We start from the raw sequence: 19,288 nt of genomic DNA, 5'->3' as shown, positions 1-19,288 counted from the left end.
TTCAGGAAGAGAGGTTGTGTGTCCTTTTCTTCCAAATGCCATAAATATTTATGTTGATGATGGAGTTAGAACTTTATGGGCATCACACTTCTCATTTTCCTGTGATTCTTTGCATGCTCTTCTCTGCTGAATACCACCTTTACTATCACTGTTGCACAACTTAGTCAAGGTGATTGTACTTGTTATGTTTCATATCCTTCATTTTGGGCTGTCCTTCTTTTTTTTTGCCTAAAACCAATGCATCCAAATTATGCCAGATGTCACCATCTCACACCAAATTGCCACTGCCCCACCTACCCCCACCCCAATTCTCCCAGCAAGTAGAAACACAACATCATTTTTCATGTCCAATTACAGCCACGGTGGTGCCACTGTTAAAAGACAGCGCAGGTACCCCTGTCAAAAAGGGTTTGAGTTACAAGAAGCGATGAATTATAGCAAGCCCTTTTTCAATTCTCCACAGAAATGAAATGTCAGAGCTTGCTGCTGTATTTTTCTCAGCACCATCAGCTACAGGCCACTGCAGGAATTAGACAGGGGACAGACGCTTTTCTGCATCATGATTTTTCTTTTCCTAAGGTTGTCGTTTTTCCCCCCACCAACCCTTTTCTGCTCCCTCTGGCTTTGATATTAATTTAGAGCAGGTAGAAGGATCACCTGGGAAAGAAGAGTAGGAAGCAGAGACAGCTGATTTCTCACTGTCTCCATCTTTCTTCCTCTCACTGTTCCTACTACCCTTTTCCTTCTTGCCTCACCACTTTTTCATTGATCATCAATATACCTTGCGCTTCTAAGTAGATCTAAAACTCTAGTTGAGAATGGAAAAATACAGAGATGAAAAAAAAAGAAGACATGGAAAAAAACCCCCATGAATATGGCGATTATCCTGAATAGCTTGAAATGTGCTCTGAGACAGGAAGAAAAAGGGAAAAGATGAGGAGATTACTGAAGATGAATTAAATGCCACTAATGGTTAGGAAGATCATGACCAAGAAGAGAATAGTGTTGGAGATAATCTGCTGGTTGTGCTTAAGGATGACGTCACTTCAGGAGACAAAAGGTTATTCTGGAGCTTGTATGTTCTATAGGACCATTGAAGATTATCCTGGTGATCATCTAAATAAAAATAATGCTCTTTCCTCCCTCCTTAGAGATCTTAAAAAAATTGAATACTCCTGGAGGACATATTGGGTGCTTTGGTTTGTATCAAAAACCATGCTGCACATGTTTCTGGAAGTTCCCAAAGAGTGTAAAAAAGTAGAGGTGCTAACATCTGTCAAGGCCTGTTTCCAGCTCTACTCTGGCTTTCTGGATAATTTTGGACACATCATTACATTTGCCTCTTTCTCAGCTTTTTCTTCTATATAATAAAGATGAAGATATCATAATGTACTATGAAGGTGGCTGATGAAAAAAAGTATCTAAATTCTGGTGTTAAACAAACAAACAAACAAACAAACAAACAAACATCCAGTCATTTCTATGCCTAAATTATGTGGACAGATACAATGGGAAATAACAAACTCTTGTGCACTGATGTTCTGTTGTGTTTGGTATTGTTCAGGCATCAGCCCCCTAAATCAGTGATGAAACACAGCTGTGACATAATCATGAAGGATGTGAGCTGGGAGGTCTCAGCAAATGCTTATTGGGCACTCCTGCATCTCTGTAGTTGCTGGTTAGCCTCATGGAAAAAAAAAATCCCATCCCAGAACAACTTCCTCCCTAAAAATAATATGCAGTTCTTGATGATCTCATGACATAGCTCAGATGTTAATTGGAGGTAGGAATATTTTAATAACTGCTATGAAATTTTCAGAAAATAGGTCTTTTTCTGTTTAAAACCTCTTCCCAAAACACTAAGAGGAATTTCATTTTACCACTTCTGCCAACTGAATCTGCTATGAGTGTTTTTTTGAATCTGCCATGTGCACAATAGTAATTCCTCTGAATTCAATACAACTATTCATGTGAGCAAAGGTATTGGCAGGAATGTGTTTGTAGGAGTGGGTCATAATTTTTAAAGCATTGAACAAAATCTGCCCTGATAGAGGGCCCTAAGGAAATGCAAAGTATATTAGTGTCAAAGTTGGAAAAGCCAAGAAAATCACCTACAATTGCATTGTGTATGTGTAATTGCAAAGTTCAAGTAAATCACTCTGTACCTGATTCTGAGTGACATAATTGAATTACAGTGATCTAAACTAGATAGCCATAAGTGTGAATCCAAAACAATCTCCTTTCTCTGAAGCAAAAAAAAAAAAAAAGTTAGGGCTCAGGTTCTCAGCTCAGGGAAATTTCTCCAAATGCTGCAGAAACAGGAAGGTTTCTCACCACAGGTTAGCTACACAACCAACCTCCTGTATTTGCTGTTTGAGCTGTAATGCGTAGAGCAAAAACTTGTTCCCATGGGACTAGAGGTAAGTGCTATGTTTGCATGGGTTGATGTATAATTACACATTAACCACATTTACTGTGGGCACTACGAATTGATACAATGTTGGAGTAATGAAAGAGTAAGGAGAGGAAGTATTTTAGAAATTTTGTTAAAAAAACCCCCCAGATAACATTGGTTTTCCTCACTAGTAATGCATTCCCTCTGAAATGACTATCCTAAACCTCATCTGGCTAAAGGACTCTTAATTCCTCCCCACCACCATCTTCCCTGCCTGTTGAGACGTGTCCATAGGTATGTACACAAACAGAGGAGAAGACCTGAAATGGCAATGTGTGAAATATAAAGAAAACCCATTGAAGGTTCTGACCTTTACAAATCAGTCAATGCTCTGGTGCCTACCCCTGAGAGTGATTGCTACGGCCATCCCTGCTCTCTGAGAGTATTTTCTATATATCATATAAAACATATTATAATCCATCTGTCTAACTATTGATTCACCTTTCTCCTTTTCTCCTGTGTACAGATGAACCTAGAGGGTTCATCTGAAGTCCCTAGAGGGGCTTCAGTTCAGTTCACAGTCAAGTGCACGAGCCTGTGGCTTCAAATATAGAACTTCCTCACAGAACAGTTTGGGCTTGAGTTTGAAGAAACTGCTAATCTTGTCAATAGGCAAATAGAGCCTTTCCAATACAACAAATCATTTGGTTTTTTCCTAGGGTAGCTGAGCATGTAGTGTTCAACCTTATGGCATCTCTGGTTTTAAATGAAGTGGGGTAAAGGGTGGTAAAGGAGAACTTAGTCTTCAGAAGGTTTGAGGACAAAACACAGGATGCTTGTAACAAAACCTCATTTCCAAAATGAGAGAGACAGGACTTTTTTTTTTTTTTTTTTTTTTTAGTATTTATATCTTAGAAATATTGTTTTATATGAAATTCTGCATGTGAAAGAGACAGCAGGAGACTCCCTTAAAGTTTTGGGCAGTCACACTGTAGAAGTGGTGTTCAATAGGTCAATTTTCACTCACTAGGCTGTGCTTCCACACTACCTTGGTGACTAAGGACAGAAGGTGATGCCCTAATGACCCAGACAGGAATTTATTGCACTCATGTATCTTACTTTGGTCCTGCACTTTACCTTTCTTTCCTGGAAAAGAAGGGTGTCTTGTGGATGATGACTTTTGAAAATGTGTCTGTAGCCCCAGACCCATTACATGAGCGAGGAGTCTCTGAACATGTAGTGAGTGCACTCAAGCCTGTCAAGAGTCCCAGGACTGGCCCTCTGGTCAGGCTAAGCTATATAAAAGGGTCTATTTTTACGTGTATCCTGACAGCAGAGGTATAACTCCTGAATGGACATGCTGCTCATTAGATCTCATTCCCTGCTGATACCATGATACAATGTGATACAATGTGAAAAATCATAAACACACCAAATTCTAATATAAAACTAAGTCAGTTTTTTGCTGTCCTTTCCTGCATTCTTCCCTAGTATCAGTAGGCAAATGTTCTTCCACAAAAGTTCTTCCATCTTTCTTCTCATTTCCCTCTTGAGTTTATTTCAAGATAATTTACATCCAATTTTAAAATGTGTCCATACACCTTTTATAGAAAATCATTCTTCTCTATCCCTAACTTTTTCTATAAAATGTGTCCATACACCTTTTATAGAAAATCATTCTTCTCTATCCCTAACTTTTTCTATTAGCCAGCTTAGCATGCATTGAGTAGAAACAGACTACTACATTCTCTACTACTACTCTATTACTACTAAATTTCAGCCTAGACACTGTGATCCCAAACTCCTTCAAGGCAGAACAGCATAGCCATAAAATGATAGAGTTATTAATGTTGGAGAAGATGTCTAGGATCACCAAGTCCAGCTGTTAATAATATGCTGGCAGGTCCACCACTAAACCATGACTCCAAAAGTTCCATCTACAAGTTTTTTGACTGCTTCCAGGGATGACTATTCCATCACTTCCCTTGGCAGCCTGGTGCAGTTATTGACCACCCTTTTGGTGTAGAAATATTTCCTAATATCCGACTTCAACCTCCCCCAGCACAGCTTAGACCGTTTCCTCTTGTCCTGTCACTCGTCATCTGGAAGAAGACACCCCCACCTGGCAATAACCTCCGCCCAGGTAGTTTGAGAGAGTGACAAGGTCTCCCCTGAGCCTCCTTTCTTCCAGGCTGAGCATTCCATTTCCCCTAGCCTATGAAGGTAGCCCATATAGATACAACAAAGACAGCCTTACACTAACAAGCACTGATCCCCACCCTGCTGATGGCTAAATGCATGTGTGAGGCACTGCAGTATTTAATGAGTGATGAGAACATGTGCTGAGTGTCCTGGATCAGTTTTGATGTGCGTGCTCAGCTCAGGTGTTTTTGGTTGTGGATCTCTGTCTTCCTGCACTGCCCAGCTCAGACCTCACATTTCAGCAGTCCCATAGGTGCTCTTAGTGCTATTCTGCTGCTGTCTGTTGGGCAAGTGGGGTGTTCTCTGCATGTGGGGCACATCATGGTCACACAGAGCCCAGGGGACTCCTCAGCACAGACATGAGCAGGGCAGCAGTCAGGTCAGAGAGACAGATGTATCCCTGAAGGCAATGTAGACATAACCCTTGTTCCCTCACTAAGAGATGAACATCTGCTCTTGTCTCTCCCTTGTCCTGAGCTCATGACCTCTGGCTATTGGAACTTTCCTGCTGTGCTCTTCACTCTCTGGGCTTTATCTCTTCTTCTGAAGCAAGACCCAAACGTTGCCTTTGCCACTAATGGTTGCTTGGCTTTACTCTACAGACTGTAGGCAAGGCCAAGCTCCATTGACTTCAGTGCTTTGAGTGCAAAAAGACCTTGGCCACTGTCCATCCAAGAAGATTAGACCTTCTGTGCTTGTAGCTTTGTATGCCTGGCCACAAAGATAAGAACCACGGCCAGCCCTTTTGCCTATGGAGAAATGCTTTCCACAGCACTGCCGTTTAACAAACAACTGAGTAAGCTGTGTAAATTAACTAGCTGCTTTCACCCACTGCCAGGACCATGAAATACAGGCTCTCTCACAGATCTAAATGTGCAGGTAGCTTCAAAGCATGACTTTAAACACAGCCTCCCCAGGTAGTGAAAGAGGCTGTCACTGGGTTAAGATTGCAAGCAGGGTTTTCCTGGGTACTGGGCTAGATCCATCCTGAGCCAGAAAGAGTTGTTCCCCCACCACCACTGGTCCTGCTTTCAAGGTTAGCGTGTTCACTTACTTCCTCCTACCCTAATTTCCCTTTTTTGAAAGGTTGAAGTCTCCTGCTTGCTGCAGCGTAACAGAGGCCAGTCCCTCACCTCAGTCCTGAGTGTCAGGAAGCCCAGACCTACACCTATTCCGAGTGGATGCTCTGGCATTTCTGAAGCACAAGAGCCTCCTTCCCAAGGTGTATCCCTGCAGTATGCAGGTGCTATGGTTGTGCTTTCCTTACAGTTGTATTAACAAACAAATAAAGTCTAATTTTTTTAGGCAACCTGAAACAAGTTCCATTTGAGCATAAGAATGCCCAGTGGCCATGCCACCTTATCCACTGATTTGCCTAAGCTGGTTTGAAATCACACCTCAAATTAGATGCGTGAGCACTTTGCTCTGATGATAAGCCCCCTTAGCTGTGCACTGGATCAGGGCTGCAGCTCCCGAGCTGGCAAAAGGGAAATAAAAAATAATTTTACAAAAAAGAAAACAAACAAGGAAAGATTCAGAGAAAGAATAAGATTATCTTAATCTTGATAGTACCCCTTTAGAGAAAATCTTCTGTGAAGGGACTTAGAATGTTAACTTTTTCTTCTTCCCTTCTTCACAGCTAGGAAATGTATACAGGGTGTGATTTTAAGCCCATCCAGCTGCTCAAGTTAGTCCTCAGTTTCTAACAGTAAATGAATAAGCACAAGCTGGAACCTTCCAAATTTTAGTAGAGGCTTCAAAATATAAAAAAACAAAGATCTATAGATTCCCAAATATTTCTTGAATTGGGAAAAGGATGGAAAGCTTGAAAAAAACCCCAAAACAATCAATGAAATTAAACCCCCCAATCATTCCAGATTTCAGACCCTCACTGTCAGTGCAATTCTCTGTACCAGTTTCAGCCTATATCAGGCCCTCCAGTGCAAAAGGAGTTACCTCTCACTCCCATCTATGTATAACTGGTATCATCTGGTCCTATGTTTAGACAATTATCTGTAACGTAATTACCAGACTGATGAGTCTTGCTGATTAATTATGCCATCCTTCAAAGTTGATCTGGGTACTTAAAATAAACAAACACCCTGGTTGGGTAACAAAGGTGATTTTCTCTGTCTATTCCAGCCAACAGAGGCTAGCAAGCTCATTCCACTATGTAGGGATGTGGTCAGAGACTCTCAGGGATTCGTTTCTGATCTGTCATTCATGTGGAGCTGCTTCACTTCTGGTCCCTGACCGCACCCTGACCTCCCCCCTCCTTAATGATAAATATTGCCCCTCTGCTGAGAGCTATCCAACAAAACTGGTGTCTGATACTAATGCATCACTGATGCTTTCCTCTCTAATTATGACTAAACATTGCCTTTCTTTCTTTTCTGCCTTGAACAACCACTTTTTTCTTTTTCTTTTTTTTTTTTTTTTTTCTGCATCAACATGTACCAAAGCATTAAACAAGACATTCCATTAATTTCTTCATCATCATAACTTAAGCCTGGGACATACCCTTTAAATATTCATTCAGCTATGAAAACTGGGCATTAAAATTTTAATAATGTCAAGCTCATTTGAACTGAGCTCCTGGGGGACTATTACGATACAATTAGAATAAATATGATGATTGATTTTGTGTAAAGGTTCACCTGTCCACATGTGTTAGTGGCCGGAAGCAGCATGCCACCTCTGGCATCACAGCCGATAGCTCCAAGTTATTTAAAGTTATTTTCTCCCTTCCTCATGACCCCCGTTTTCTTCCCACTTGCTTGCAAGCTTGACCCCCTCACTTGCTCACATAGAATGTTCATCTTGGATTAAATTGGAAGAGGCAAAGCAGAGAGGCCTCACTGGGAACAGCATCAAGCTGCACCCTTCTCCTTCCTTCCCCTGCGTGTGGTGTGGCCCTTGACTGAAGAGGGAGAGTTGGCCAAACACACAAGAAGTTCAGCTATAAACTTTCTGGCGGCTGTGGCCATTAACCTTTTGCAGCGTGTATGTCTGAGCTCCCAGGCTTTGATGCTCCTGAGTACATGGGTAGCAAGCCTAAGCAACACTGACATGTCTGAATCACCTCCGAGGAGGAGAAGCCTTGCTGCTTCCTAGCAGGATCTGTCCGAAATCACAGCACAGAGATAGTCTGGAGACGTGATGCTGAGAGTAAAAAAAATGCAGAGGGGGAAACCGAGCAAGAAATCACACTACTTAAGGAGCCTTCTGTTTCAAAAGCAGGATGTTCTCAAATGCAGAGACAGATAATTAAAAGATTTTGGTCCACTGGGTGCTGAGCATATTTGAAAATTTGGGCCAGATTGTACTTTCTCTCTCTGCAGTGTGAATTGGGTGCTACATGGTGTAAATAAGAAAGGAGATAAAATGGAGCCATCACCACTGAGAACAATCACAGGGCTTTTTTTTTTAATCATCTACTTTAAATAAACTACTCATTAATTCTTTGAGTAAGGGTATAATGAAACCTCTCTGCATTTAAAGGTAACCCTGATCTAGCCCTGCTTACAAGCAGTGCCAGAGCTTCTAGCTTTTGGGGCTTTACCATCAGTCTCTTGACATATGGTTCTTTCCTTAAATCCTCAACTTCTGGACCTGAGCAACTTTTTAACAAAAAATTTTAATTCCAGAATAAAAGAAAATCCTTAACGCTCGAAGTATAGCTTAAAGAAAACAAATATGTGAAAATAAAAATTCTCTTATTTATAATACCACACAGGATTGCTTGAGATAATGTATGACTGATGCATCTTTACAGTTGGCAATGTTAATTATTAGAAACATTGTTTGATTTTCACTGTTTTAAGCTGTTCCTCTCCTCTCAGAATTTTGCTAAAAGCAGATCTGATCCTAAATCTGTCACTTTCTTTTTCAAATTCAAATCAAGTCCAGTTCCTTTTCCTATTCATCATCTCAATTTCTATATGATTTACTTTTAATAGTAATATTAGCTTTTAGTAATATGTTGGTGTTATTTACTTTTACACTCCTACCCCTACGCCTTCCAAAATAAAACCCCATATTTTTTAAAATTAACTCAGCCCATTACACATTACAATATGGAGACAAGAAAGGGAGATAAGGGTCACTTGGTGTTGATTTGCTCAGAAGGAAAGCAGCAATTTGGGGAGCCTTCTGTGAATGAAGACTGTGGAAAGATATGGCCTTTTACTCTTTTCTAAAGTCTATTACATATCATCTCCTTTCCCACTAAGTTTCCTCCACAGAAAAAGGGGTTAGACAGTAATCTGTGCCTTCAGGGCCCATTGTGAGGATTAATTAGATATTATTCCTACAAAATTGTAAAGTTTTAAGATGCTATATGAGCTCTCACTGTTATTATAACGTGCTATACCTGCATAACGTCTACCACTGCAATATTACCCCTTGGTTGTTCAAGACTACAGAACTGCTGCTTCTAATTGAGTTAATGGCTTCATAGGTTGGTAATTTAATAAAACAGACTGCTTAAACCAGCAAGGTTTTGATTAAATGGGGTGTGTGCTAAGGGGAATTTATATTTGTTAGAAGCTCCATGAATCCAAGGTATCAAGGCACAGATAATGCTGGTATAACAGTCTGTTATACAGAGAGGAAGGAAGGACAGAGCTGAAAGCCATGGAATCATGGAAAATCCCGAGTTGTAAGGGACCTGTGATGATCATTGTAGCGTACCTAACACTCATCTGTATGATTTGGAGCATTTTTTTGGATGCTCCATTAACTATGAGAGGCTTGGTGCTCTTTTGAGCCTGTCCCAGTGACCAGACACTCACTCAGTGAAGAACCTTTTTCCAATGTTCAGGCTGAACTTCCCCTGACGCAGCTTCATTCCATGAAGGAATGAGGAGGTCAGCACCCCCATCCTCTGACCCCCTTGAAAGAGTTGTGGGCTGGTGTTGCATCCTGCTACAGTCAGGTATTCTGGGCTGGTCTCAGGTGTATGCACAAGTGTGTGATGGTGTGCACATACAGATAAGGCACTGTGCTTCTGCCACTGCTCTCGGTGACAAGGAGACCTACCCTAGGATATCATGTGCCTTGCCTGACTTCAGGGGGAAATTCGGTTGTTTCTTCCCAGCTGGCCTTGTCCCCTAGCTTAGCTCTAGTGCTGGAGGAAAAATTGGAAAATCTGGGAGAGAGCCTGGATGGAAAGTCTTAGCTTGTGCTGAAATGACAGATACATCCTGAAAGTGCCTTTCTGAAGCAAGTGGCTGGCCGTGCCCATTCAGAGGAACGGGCTGCTTGGAGACCTCCAGAGGGAGCTCTTGGCTGCCTAAATTTAAACAACTAAATTATGCAAACCCAATTTCCTAGATGGAGAAATTAAGGCTTTACTCCGGGAAGCCTGCTTCATTAGGTACTTAAAATGTACTCAAAAGTTAGTTACTTTGGTACACAGACTGGATCGCACCTCTGACTCCAGTGATTGCCTGTCTGCAGTGATTTTGGACTGCGGGAGCGACTGCAGGTGCTTCCACTGCCTGCTGGAGTCAGTAGAAAAAATTGTCTTGATCTTGGAAAAGCAAGGGAAAGAATCCCTGCATCCTGACACTTTTCTGTGCTGTAAATGCCAATTATACCTGCTTTGTATCATGGGTCAGCGCCATCGAGAGTTAAAATTTTGTTCTTGCATCATCTCTCAAGAGCACCCAGTCAGGCAAATATGAAACCAAAGCAATCCTTTCTTTCATCTGTCTGACCCTGAGAAAACAAGGAATCCAGGCACAGTGAGCATGGCTATTTTGTGCATAAAAAAACAACACTCACACAGCTTTATGGCTGTTCGTAGAGCACTGATAGATTATCAGGGACAGGTCCAAGCTGCAAAGTTTCACCTGCCAAAAGCTGGGCAAAAACTTTCCATAATAACGCCTGGGCAAAAAAATTCAGATGCTGACACAAATGCAGACATCTTAGGAGGGCATATGGCAATTGTGCCAGTAGCTGAAGTTATACCTCATTCAGAAATCTGGTTCAGCTACACAGGTACTCGCTCACCTCTTTATGTGACCCAGCCAAGCTCAGCAGCTCAGATAGCTGCCCTTCCACAGGCCTCCATTCAGGCACAGCAAGGTGTTGGGGTTTCATCAGGGCAGGTGGGGGGTGGTGCCTGACATTTTGGATCCAGGGGGGCACCTGAGGCCAGCCGTGAGCCCTGAGCATGCTTTCCAGAAGGGCGACCAACACTTTGTGGCTCCAAAGGACCTGATGTCAGCACTTTGGAGGGGAACAGCTGGCTCAGCAGAAAGAAAAAATAATAGGAAATTGGGAAGTCTGACATCAAAAGTGGATGTTTTTCCTTCTCCCTAAATGTTGTGCTCTGGTTTGGTGGCAGGTTATTGGTCCGGGTAGTTGTTAGTCTCTAGACTGCCTTATGGCAGGGGTCAAGCTGCTTGATGAAAATTGTCCTCTTCAGCCTTAAAATCTGTGAACTCTGCTGAAGTTCATGAAAGGTTTGTGCTCTCATGGAGCCTCAAGTAAAGACTTGGGTCAACCTGCTTTTGGATCCAGGTATTGTGCTTGTTCCCCACAAGAATCTTATTCAGAGGATCCTGAGAGATGTTTTGATTAACATTAATTTCATGCCAGGCCAAAATGCCCCTGTGACAAGCTCCATTGAGCCAGTGCTGAACAAAGGAAATTCAAAATTCAGCTCCTTCACGTGAGATGGTGTGTGCGTGTGTGTATGTGCTTTAACTAAATCATTTATGGTCAATAATGCCAGGTTATTATAGGTCAATAACTTTCCATTATTCACTAGCCTTGCTGTGCTCCCACTGTCAGGCAGCACAACGGCATGTTGGCTCTTGTGAAGCAAAAAGCTCCTGATGGGAGCTTTGGAAAAGCAAGCACGAACACAGCTTGAGCAGAGAAAAAGAAAACAGGGGAGGGAGAGAGTGTGAAAAGTTCTAGTTGCTCTCAGGAATGTCTTGGGGAATGCGTGTGTGACATACTCTCTATTTCTCATACAGGCATGCACACTCAGCCCCTAAATTCATTATTCCTCTGCTCCCAGCTGGTCAGATGTGAGGCAGCTCAGATCCCAAGGCTGCATGACCACAGAGCTGGTCCTGAGCAAACATTATCTCTCATTAAGGTCTACAAGCTCAGGCTTAATGCCACAGTAGCCTGCAGGTTGTCTAAGCTGTGTGTGTGGACAGTTAACACTCACAGCTGCCTGCTTCGTACTGGGTACCCAGGAGAAAGAGGGTATCAGGTTTTTTTTCAAGTCAGGGTGCAAACGTCAACAAAGAAACAAAAATGAAGAAATCAAAAATTTCAGGACAACATGAAAATTATATTTGCCCCTGTCGTTGCTGAACTGGTACTGATGCTCTGCCCTGTGTCTCATGAGAAAGATGGGCAGGAGCCTGGAACTGCAGGCATATGTAAATAATAGTCTGACTCTGTGGAAACTGCAGGAGGCAAAAGCCAGCCCTGTGGTTTGGCAGAGACTCCTTGGTGCTCCTACTGAGGGTCTGAGATGCTGCTCCCAACCAACCAGAGATGACAAGCCAGGACACGGGAGCTGTGGGATGGACTCATCCCTTGTAAAGGGCAACCAGTGGAAAATGAACTTCTGTGTGGACAGTTGAAGTGGTCAATAAGCAAAAGTCTGTGAGAGGAGACAAGGAAGAATAATGATGCTTTTTCACCGAAAACAGGTTATCTAAGATTTTTTGCCTAGAAGCCTTTTTGGCCCTTTGCTGAGCAGTACATTGACCCTGCTTCCATCTAGCACTGAGATGGTGCCTCCTTCATGAGACATCTTGGCACTGATCACCCTGCACATGTGAGAGACTCAGCCTGGGGGAAGAGTGTTGGCTTTTCCTGATGTTCCAGGTAGTGGCCACTGCTGGAGATAACATCCCCGGCAGCCTTGGCTGTTTTAACTCCCCCATCTGCACAGCTGCCATGGGCAAGGAGGAGTTAACAGGAGCTCTGAAGAGCTGGTCCATTTTGAATGTGAATAATGGGAATACTCTCCTTCAATCGGTATTCAGCACAGGGATGTACAGAGGTATAAAGTTAATCACTAGCTGGGCCACCCCTATTTCCAGAAAAAGAACTTTAATACCTTCTTTATCCAATGAAGTACCATTGTTATACCTGCATATTATGAAGGGTTTATTAAACCGGTGATAATCTATTCAAGATAAAGTGATCTGTATGGCCAACTGAGCACAGATCAGACAGAATGATGGGAGGTTATTGTTAAAATATGCAAATTCACATCCTATTGAAATGCAAACCCTCCAGATAAGATTTTTTAATAAATCTGGTCTTTTTTCACTGCATGAAGGTAACCTAATGTTTATTGACTTCAAGACCATATAATGGAACGTAATATCTATTAGTCAGATCCTTGCCTCTCTTTCGATTACTGGAGGTACATGTTCTGGCTCCCGAAGAATTTTTGTTTTATAGTTTGGTACAAAAGAAAAGAGATTAAAACCCCTGAAATTAATTAACTTCTTTTTACACAAAGCCCCCCTTCCTCCTCAACTGCTGTCATTAGTTACTCAAGTAAAAGGAAGCAGTACCCATCAGCTGAGAAACTGTCCACTATTTTTGGCATTAGAAAAAAACAACCAAAAGGAGAAATGCTATTTGAGAACACCTTTGTACAGCAAAAAACATAAATTAAGACTTTTGGATGCCTTCCTTGGGTGTACTATTACCACATCAGAGAAATTTGAGTGAAGTTTCATTTCACTCTTCTGTAAAATAGGACTATGAAACAGCCTGACCTGAATTCTGTATGTGTGTTTCTGTGTATATGACTTATTTAAGGCATATATTCAGTGTGTATTTATGATTTGGGGGAGGGGCAGGTGGTTACAGAATCAGACACAGTTTCAGATACCAAAGTGCCAGCTGAAATAAAGGCTTTTATTTTAGTGAAATGCCAGCGCTGTGATAGCAAAAGTTGAGAACCCATTTCTGCTTAAAGGTCACTTCTCCTCAAACCCTGTAAAATTTACATGCTGATGTAGATTGATCTGAAATTTGGTGTGTCTGGTGAAGGTGGAAGGTTTGTTTCTGATTCCAAAATGAAGGTCAACAAAGTAAAACTATCCTGAAATAGGAGCTTCCTAGCTCCTTGGAAAAGCTCTGCCCATCTCAAGGAGACTTTGTAATGTTTCTGTTAGGCTCTGCCAGCTTTCTGTGGTCAAATCAGGACTGTGATCATGTCTAAAATGGTCTCATCCACTCAACATTTTACTCCAGCTGTTTCTTGGTGGTCACAGAATGGAAGCAGTGAGACAGGTAGGGTCTGGGTGGGTGTCACTGCAGGGGATGGGGCAGGCAGCTCAGCTGTGGGCACAGTCAGGAAGAGCCCAGTAGGCAACCAGAGATGTGTAAGCCAGGGTGTGTGAACAGCTGCCTGCACTTGGAAGCATCTCCAGCTGTTCTGACCTGTGCTGTTCTGCCTACACAGAGCTATACAACAGCTCAGGCCAAAAACCTTTGCAGGACTGGTCCTCTCTCTCACTGCAGACCTCTGGCTTCCATCACAGCTGAAGAATAACCCAAGCTAAACCCTTCTGGACACTTTGCCTATGAGGCTGATGGGGATGTGCATAAAATGTGCTGCCTGCCTGAGTGTCTGCAGTGGGAACAGCAGTTTCCATCCCCAGTCTGCACTGCTGCCAAAACACAGACTCTCAACCCAGGCACCCTTCTCATCAGTCACTTCATTGGGTATACCACCAGTTACAAATTAGCACTTAATCAAGATAAATCCCATAGGAAGGATATGGATAATATGCAATGCATTAAGCCTGCAAATTAAGATGGTCTGATTTAGCCCTGGCTTTAAAACTCCCAAGCTTGCATTAGGACTAATGATGAATGGATGTACGTCCCTGGTTGGACAGGAGCTCTGTCAGGACAAGGCTGCCCAGCAGCGACAAAGCCAGTGCAGAACAAGTGCTCTGCTTAATGTTCATTAGGCCTTCCACACTGTCCCTGCTTGGGAATGTGCTTTCCCTTGTCGTGGATGGTTGTAATACTGACACTTCTCCAGGATCTATTGACTTATTGGTCCTGGAGTTCATTAATAAAACCTAGCTGAGGGCAGCGGCTGCTGGCATAATTTGCACACTGATCAGAGAGGGGAAACTGAGGCACACAGCATCATATTTGGAAAGGCTGACCCGCACTGTGCCCAGGGCTTTCCATTCACTTGCTCTAAACCAGACCCTGCACGTCACCTTGCTCAGGCAAGGTCTCAATCATGCTTGGAAGTCTCTTGTTCTTTCACTAACTAGCTGCAGGGATATAGGTGGCATTTCAGCTCTGAAAGTGTGGCCCAAGGTAGTTAAAGCTCAGTGGCCTGAATTGTCCTAGCAGATTAGTGGAGTAGCACAGCAAGGAAACTCTGTCCCACTCCATCTTGTGGGCTGCAGCATGGGTGATGCAGCAGGATTGTACCTCCATGTACAAATACAGCAGCAGCTAATGAGTGTCCTGCTCTGGGGTGCAGCACACTTTGCATACATAAAGTTGAAGGCTGTTTCTGTCCCTCTGTGACTGGGAATTCTGGTTATCCTCTCCTGCCTCAGCTCCTGCAAGGCCTGAAACAAGCCTGTTATTGGGCCTCACATCTACTATATATAGTCCAGAAATTAATCTCTGCGTGAGATCAGGGAAGAAGAAAACCCTTTATCAGCTTGTTCACCCATCAAGGTCAGGGTCCACATGGGCTGGAGTATACCAAAATATGAGTCCTGCAAAATGCAGGGAAGCTGCTATTTTAAGGGTGGATGGCTGTGATGCAAGCTTCAAGAGGAATCAATGTTAACATTCACAGCTGGGGAGCATCAGGAAATGGCTATGGTCTGCCAAGGGTTAAAGGGCTTTGTTCTGGCTGCAGGAGTAATTTAGGGAAGGAAAACCCTTTAAAATAACAAGCATGGCAACATCTGTGGTTTTAAATTTACTTTTCTCCAGATTTGCACTAGTGTTCAGACTTGTCACAATAGGGTATCTTTCCTGGATGTCATACTGCACTTATTACTGGGAACGACTACTTTCCACAGTGCGTCTCTACTTTATGGCTTTTTAAGATATGGATGCTGTCATCATATTCCCCAGAGATGTGTTCTGGTTCATGGAGAGGCTGTTTTATATAATCTCCCGTGAAAGATTAAAACAACAGCAGCAGGAACAACAATAATGCAACACACTACCTCCTGAGAAAAACTACGGAGTTGTGGCACAGGCGACAAAATCTCCTCACCCACTGCAAAGCAGCAGGCTTAATTCATGTAGTGCAACTTCACTTTCCACAGGAAGATTGCATCACATTCATTCCCAAGAGGACCATGCTGTCACCCTATCCTGGGAAGAGCCTTCACCAAAGCTGCCATTTCTCCACTGCTCTCATACCCTACAGCATCACCTGTCTGCTCTGTACTGACATCCTCCCTGGTGTCTCTCCATGCAGCAGCTCGGACCAGGTACCAGTGCAGCCAGCACAGCTGCCTGAAATGTCCTTTCTTCCCTGGCTAGGAAATGTCAAATCTCACATTTTATGCCTCTCTCTGCTCTTGGAAGAGCAAACCCCAGTCAAAACAAAACCCAGAAGTGATGGCAGGAGAAAAACCTGGGGAGAAGGCCCAGTATCAATTAATAAAACACTACTAGTGAGTAGTACAAAGGATTACCCTGGGGTACCTCACTCTGTGATCCAGGGTGTCAGCTTGCCCCAGTCTAAGCCGAAAGTAAGAGGAACTCTGTCCAGTCAGAGATGCACGGTAATTTGCCAGGAATTTCCAAGGCCAGAGGTTATCTTATCAGTGTGACTTTTTCATTTCCAAACAGCACTTTAAGCCACTTATCAATAACAAGAAGGTTGGTCTGGAGCTTATGCAAGAGTAGAAAGATGTCTTTTTTTTTTCCTTTGCCTTTCTTTTACTTACTTCGCCTCCAAGATAAGAAGCCAATAGCTGTGGATCCAGATCTGCAGGAACAAGAGAGCTTTGTGATGAGTGAGCAGGATTAACGTGGCTACTTGTTAATTTTGATAATGCTGAAGATAGAGCTGAAGGAACAGGATATGGCTGTGCCCTGGGGGTGTGTGCATTTGTGTTTGTGTGTCTCCAGCTCGCTGGCTGGAGAAAAAGAGGCCAAGCAGCAGAGATCTGTGTGTGCTCACGCTGGACTGTAACATGCTTCTGGTTTTACTCCAAATCCAGATTAACCCCATGGCTTTGAAAGTTTGACCACAAGCATATGAGTTAAATCCTGAAGGAAAACTGGTCAACTCATAAAAACATTGAAATGTAAGACCTCTGATGAAGGATAAGGGAAATGATGTCAAATGAAAGCTAAGAACCAAAGACTTGCGGTGTAAAGGAGCTGAAAGAGAGAGGTTGAAAAACTCTCAAAAAAAAGTATAACAAGTGCTGTCATGGATGATTATAAGGGTTTGAACCTGTCACCCACAGCAACAAGAGCACTGGCCTTTCTCACTTGACCTGAGGAGATAATGCTGTTAGCTGGGGTTAGAGAGGGCAGGTGATGTGTCGCTGTTCAAATACAAAGCAAAGATGTCCTTTCACTCCAGATAATTAAACCAAAACATAAGCAAACAAGGCCTGAAGTTGTGGAATTGCCTGGCAAAGACCCTGAAATCCCTTAGAAAATGTTGTTAGACCTTCTCATCTCAACAGCATCCACCCATCCATATGAAATACTATTATCTTGTGGATGTTCTGTTCCCTGGTGTCTGTTTAAAAAATACCAGTCTAGACAGAACCAAACTGCACCCACAATGACATCCCAAAATGTCCTGTGGTACTTTACAGTAAACTGAATTCATAAGAAATTTGTGTGAGGCATTGCTGAAATGCAGTCATTTCTAGAAGGTAACACATCAAGAGCCATGTGAGAAGGTAAATTCCCTTTTCAGGGGACAGGACTGAACTGCTTATAACATTTTGTTTACCTATTTTGTGCACTTTCTGTGAACAGTCAAATGGTTGTTCTCTATAGCAATGAATTCAAGAATACCCCAAATTTCCAAGACATATATTCAAATATTAAAGGAAGATGAGTACTCCATTTTCACACAGAGATGTGTCCGCTTATTGAATTGGGAAAATGAAACACATTCACCATATGATTTTGCTGATCAATCACAACTCACCAAAACAGCCTGGGGAGTGAATATGTATAGATAACAATTCAAATATGCAAAAAGGGAGAGAAAATGCAACTTATAGTTAAGAATAATAACAAAGAATAATTGAATTAACAGTTAGCCAGTCATTACTATAAATTCTTTGGGATGAGGAAACAGACCAATCAGCTATGAATATATTTAGCCTAGAAGTTAGGATTATCTGTCATCAACAATAAGCAATCCTAGCCTAGCTCAAAAAGTGAGAAGCAAGATACAAGATAATGTTCAAGATGAACCTTGACAAGTCCATGCAGTGGTAAGGGATCAAAGTTGCTGATCCAGGAAGGTTTTTCACTATCATGTGTTTCTGCTCTTTTTATACTACATTTGATTTTACGCCAGTGCTTTCAGAGCAAGGGTGGCTCCTGCAATACTGTTGTCAGCACTGAGGCTTGGCTTAGAAATAGCTCAGATTCTGAATTCTTCTTCATTTGAAAGTAAATGTTGTTCAAGCTTTCCTACAAATATGGGTTGATAGAAACATAAGTTACGTTTAATCATTATTAAGGTGAATCAGCACCAATTCACATGCCTCTAAAGGCAGGAGATTTAGGAAACCTATTAGCAAATGTTGTTGTTGTTGTTGTTGTTTTAATGATAAAAATATTGTGAGAACTGGCAGAATGGCTCAGGAGTTTCAGTTTTCAAAACCAGTTTCCAAAAACCTGAACAAAGATGTTTTGATTATCTCTTCATCTGTTCACGATACTTAGTTTTCTCATTTGAAAGTCAAATAAGCCCATGTAATTTGAAATGAGAGACACTGCCTGACGCATATGAATAGGAGTCAAGGATTTCTGAGCACAGTGGTTCAGAAAACTGCCAATTTGTGTGCTCGCAAAAGTAGTCACCGCCCTCTTGACAAAGCCACTGAGTTTGAATCAGGGACCTCTGGAGTGGTGGGCTCCAGATCCACAGCTTGTCTTGAAAGGCTGGTAGATGCCAGCTGGAGGCTTTAAAAACTCACATGTCCTCAGAATTGGAAGGGATGGGGCTCATAACACACCAAATTCTGATGCTTTTAATTTCTCACACATATTTTGGGAAGGGACAAGGAGGAGGCTTTGGAAGAGAAAGATTCAACAAAAAACCTAAAATGAGCAAACTATTTTTTCCAGTTTCTGGCAAACATCTAGATTATTATTATTATCCATAAAGAATGATAAAATTAGTAAATGCAAAGACATTATTCTTTTAGTTAAAAGCTGATTTTCTTTCCTGAACTCACCTCCCCTGGTATTTCATCAATGCCCAGATGCTTCAACTTAAATAAAACAGCAGCAATAAAGGCATGCATTTTATAGAGTTTATTGCATATGAAAAGCCGTGTTTCATACCCATACATGCCCAATTTCAATCAACCCTTTTTCTAGTGCTGATGCTGTGTTTATATCTCAATCGCAGTATTATCTTTTATACCTGTTTTTCTGCAATGAACATCTTAATCACTTTCCCCTTTCACGGGTATTCAATTAATC

General features: G+C 42.2%; 1 protein-coding gene and 1 long non-coding RNA gene across 31 annotated transcripts in view; one reads left to right on the top strand and one right to left on the bottom strand.

Annotated features, from left to right (window-relative positions):
- Nucleotides 1–19,288, bottom strand: part of CELF4 (CUGBP Elav-like family member 4) — a 678,618-nt gene that overhangs the window by 285,791 nt on the left and 373,539 nt on the right. The window lies entirely within an intron of this gene.
- Nucleotides 1,662–5,954, top strand: LOC138102954 (uncharacterized). Its single transcript, XR_011147625.1, has 3 exons — nt 1,662–1,783; nt 2,340–2,420; nt 5,684–5,954. It is a non-coding gene; the product is annotated as an uncharacterized lncRNA (long non-coding RNA).

The sequence above is a fragment of the Aphelocoma coerulescens genome (assembly GCF_041296385.1).
Source record: "Aphelocoma coerulescens isolate FSJ_1873_10779 chromosome Z unlocalized genomic scaffold, UR_Acoe_1.0 ChrZ, whole genome shotgun sequence".
NCBI lineage: Eukaryota > Metazoa > Chordata > Aves > Passeriformes > Corvidae > Aphelocoma > Aphelocoma coerulescens.
The sequence above is the reverse complement of the archived record's forward strand: the minus strand, read 5'-3'. Positions and strand labels throughout refer to the sequence as shown.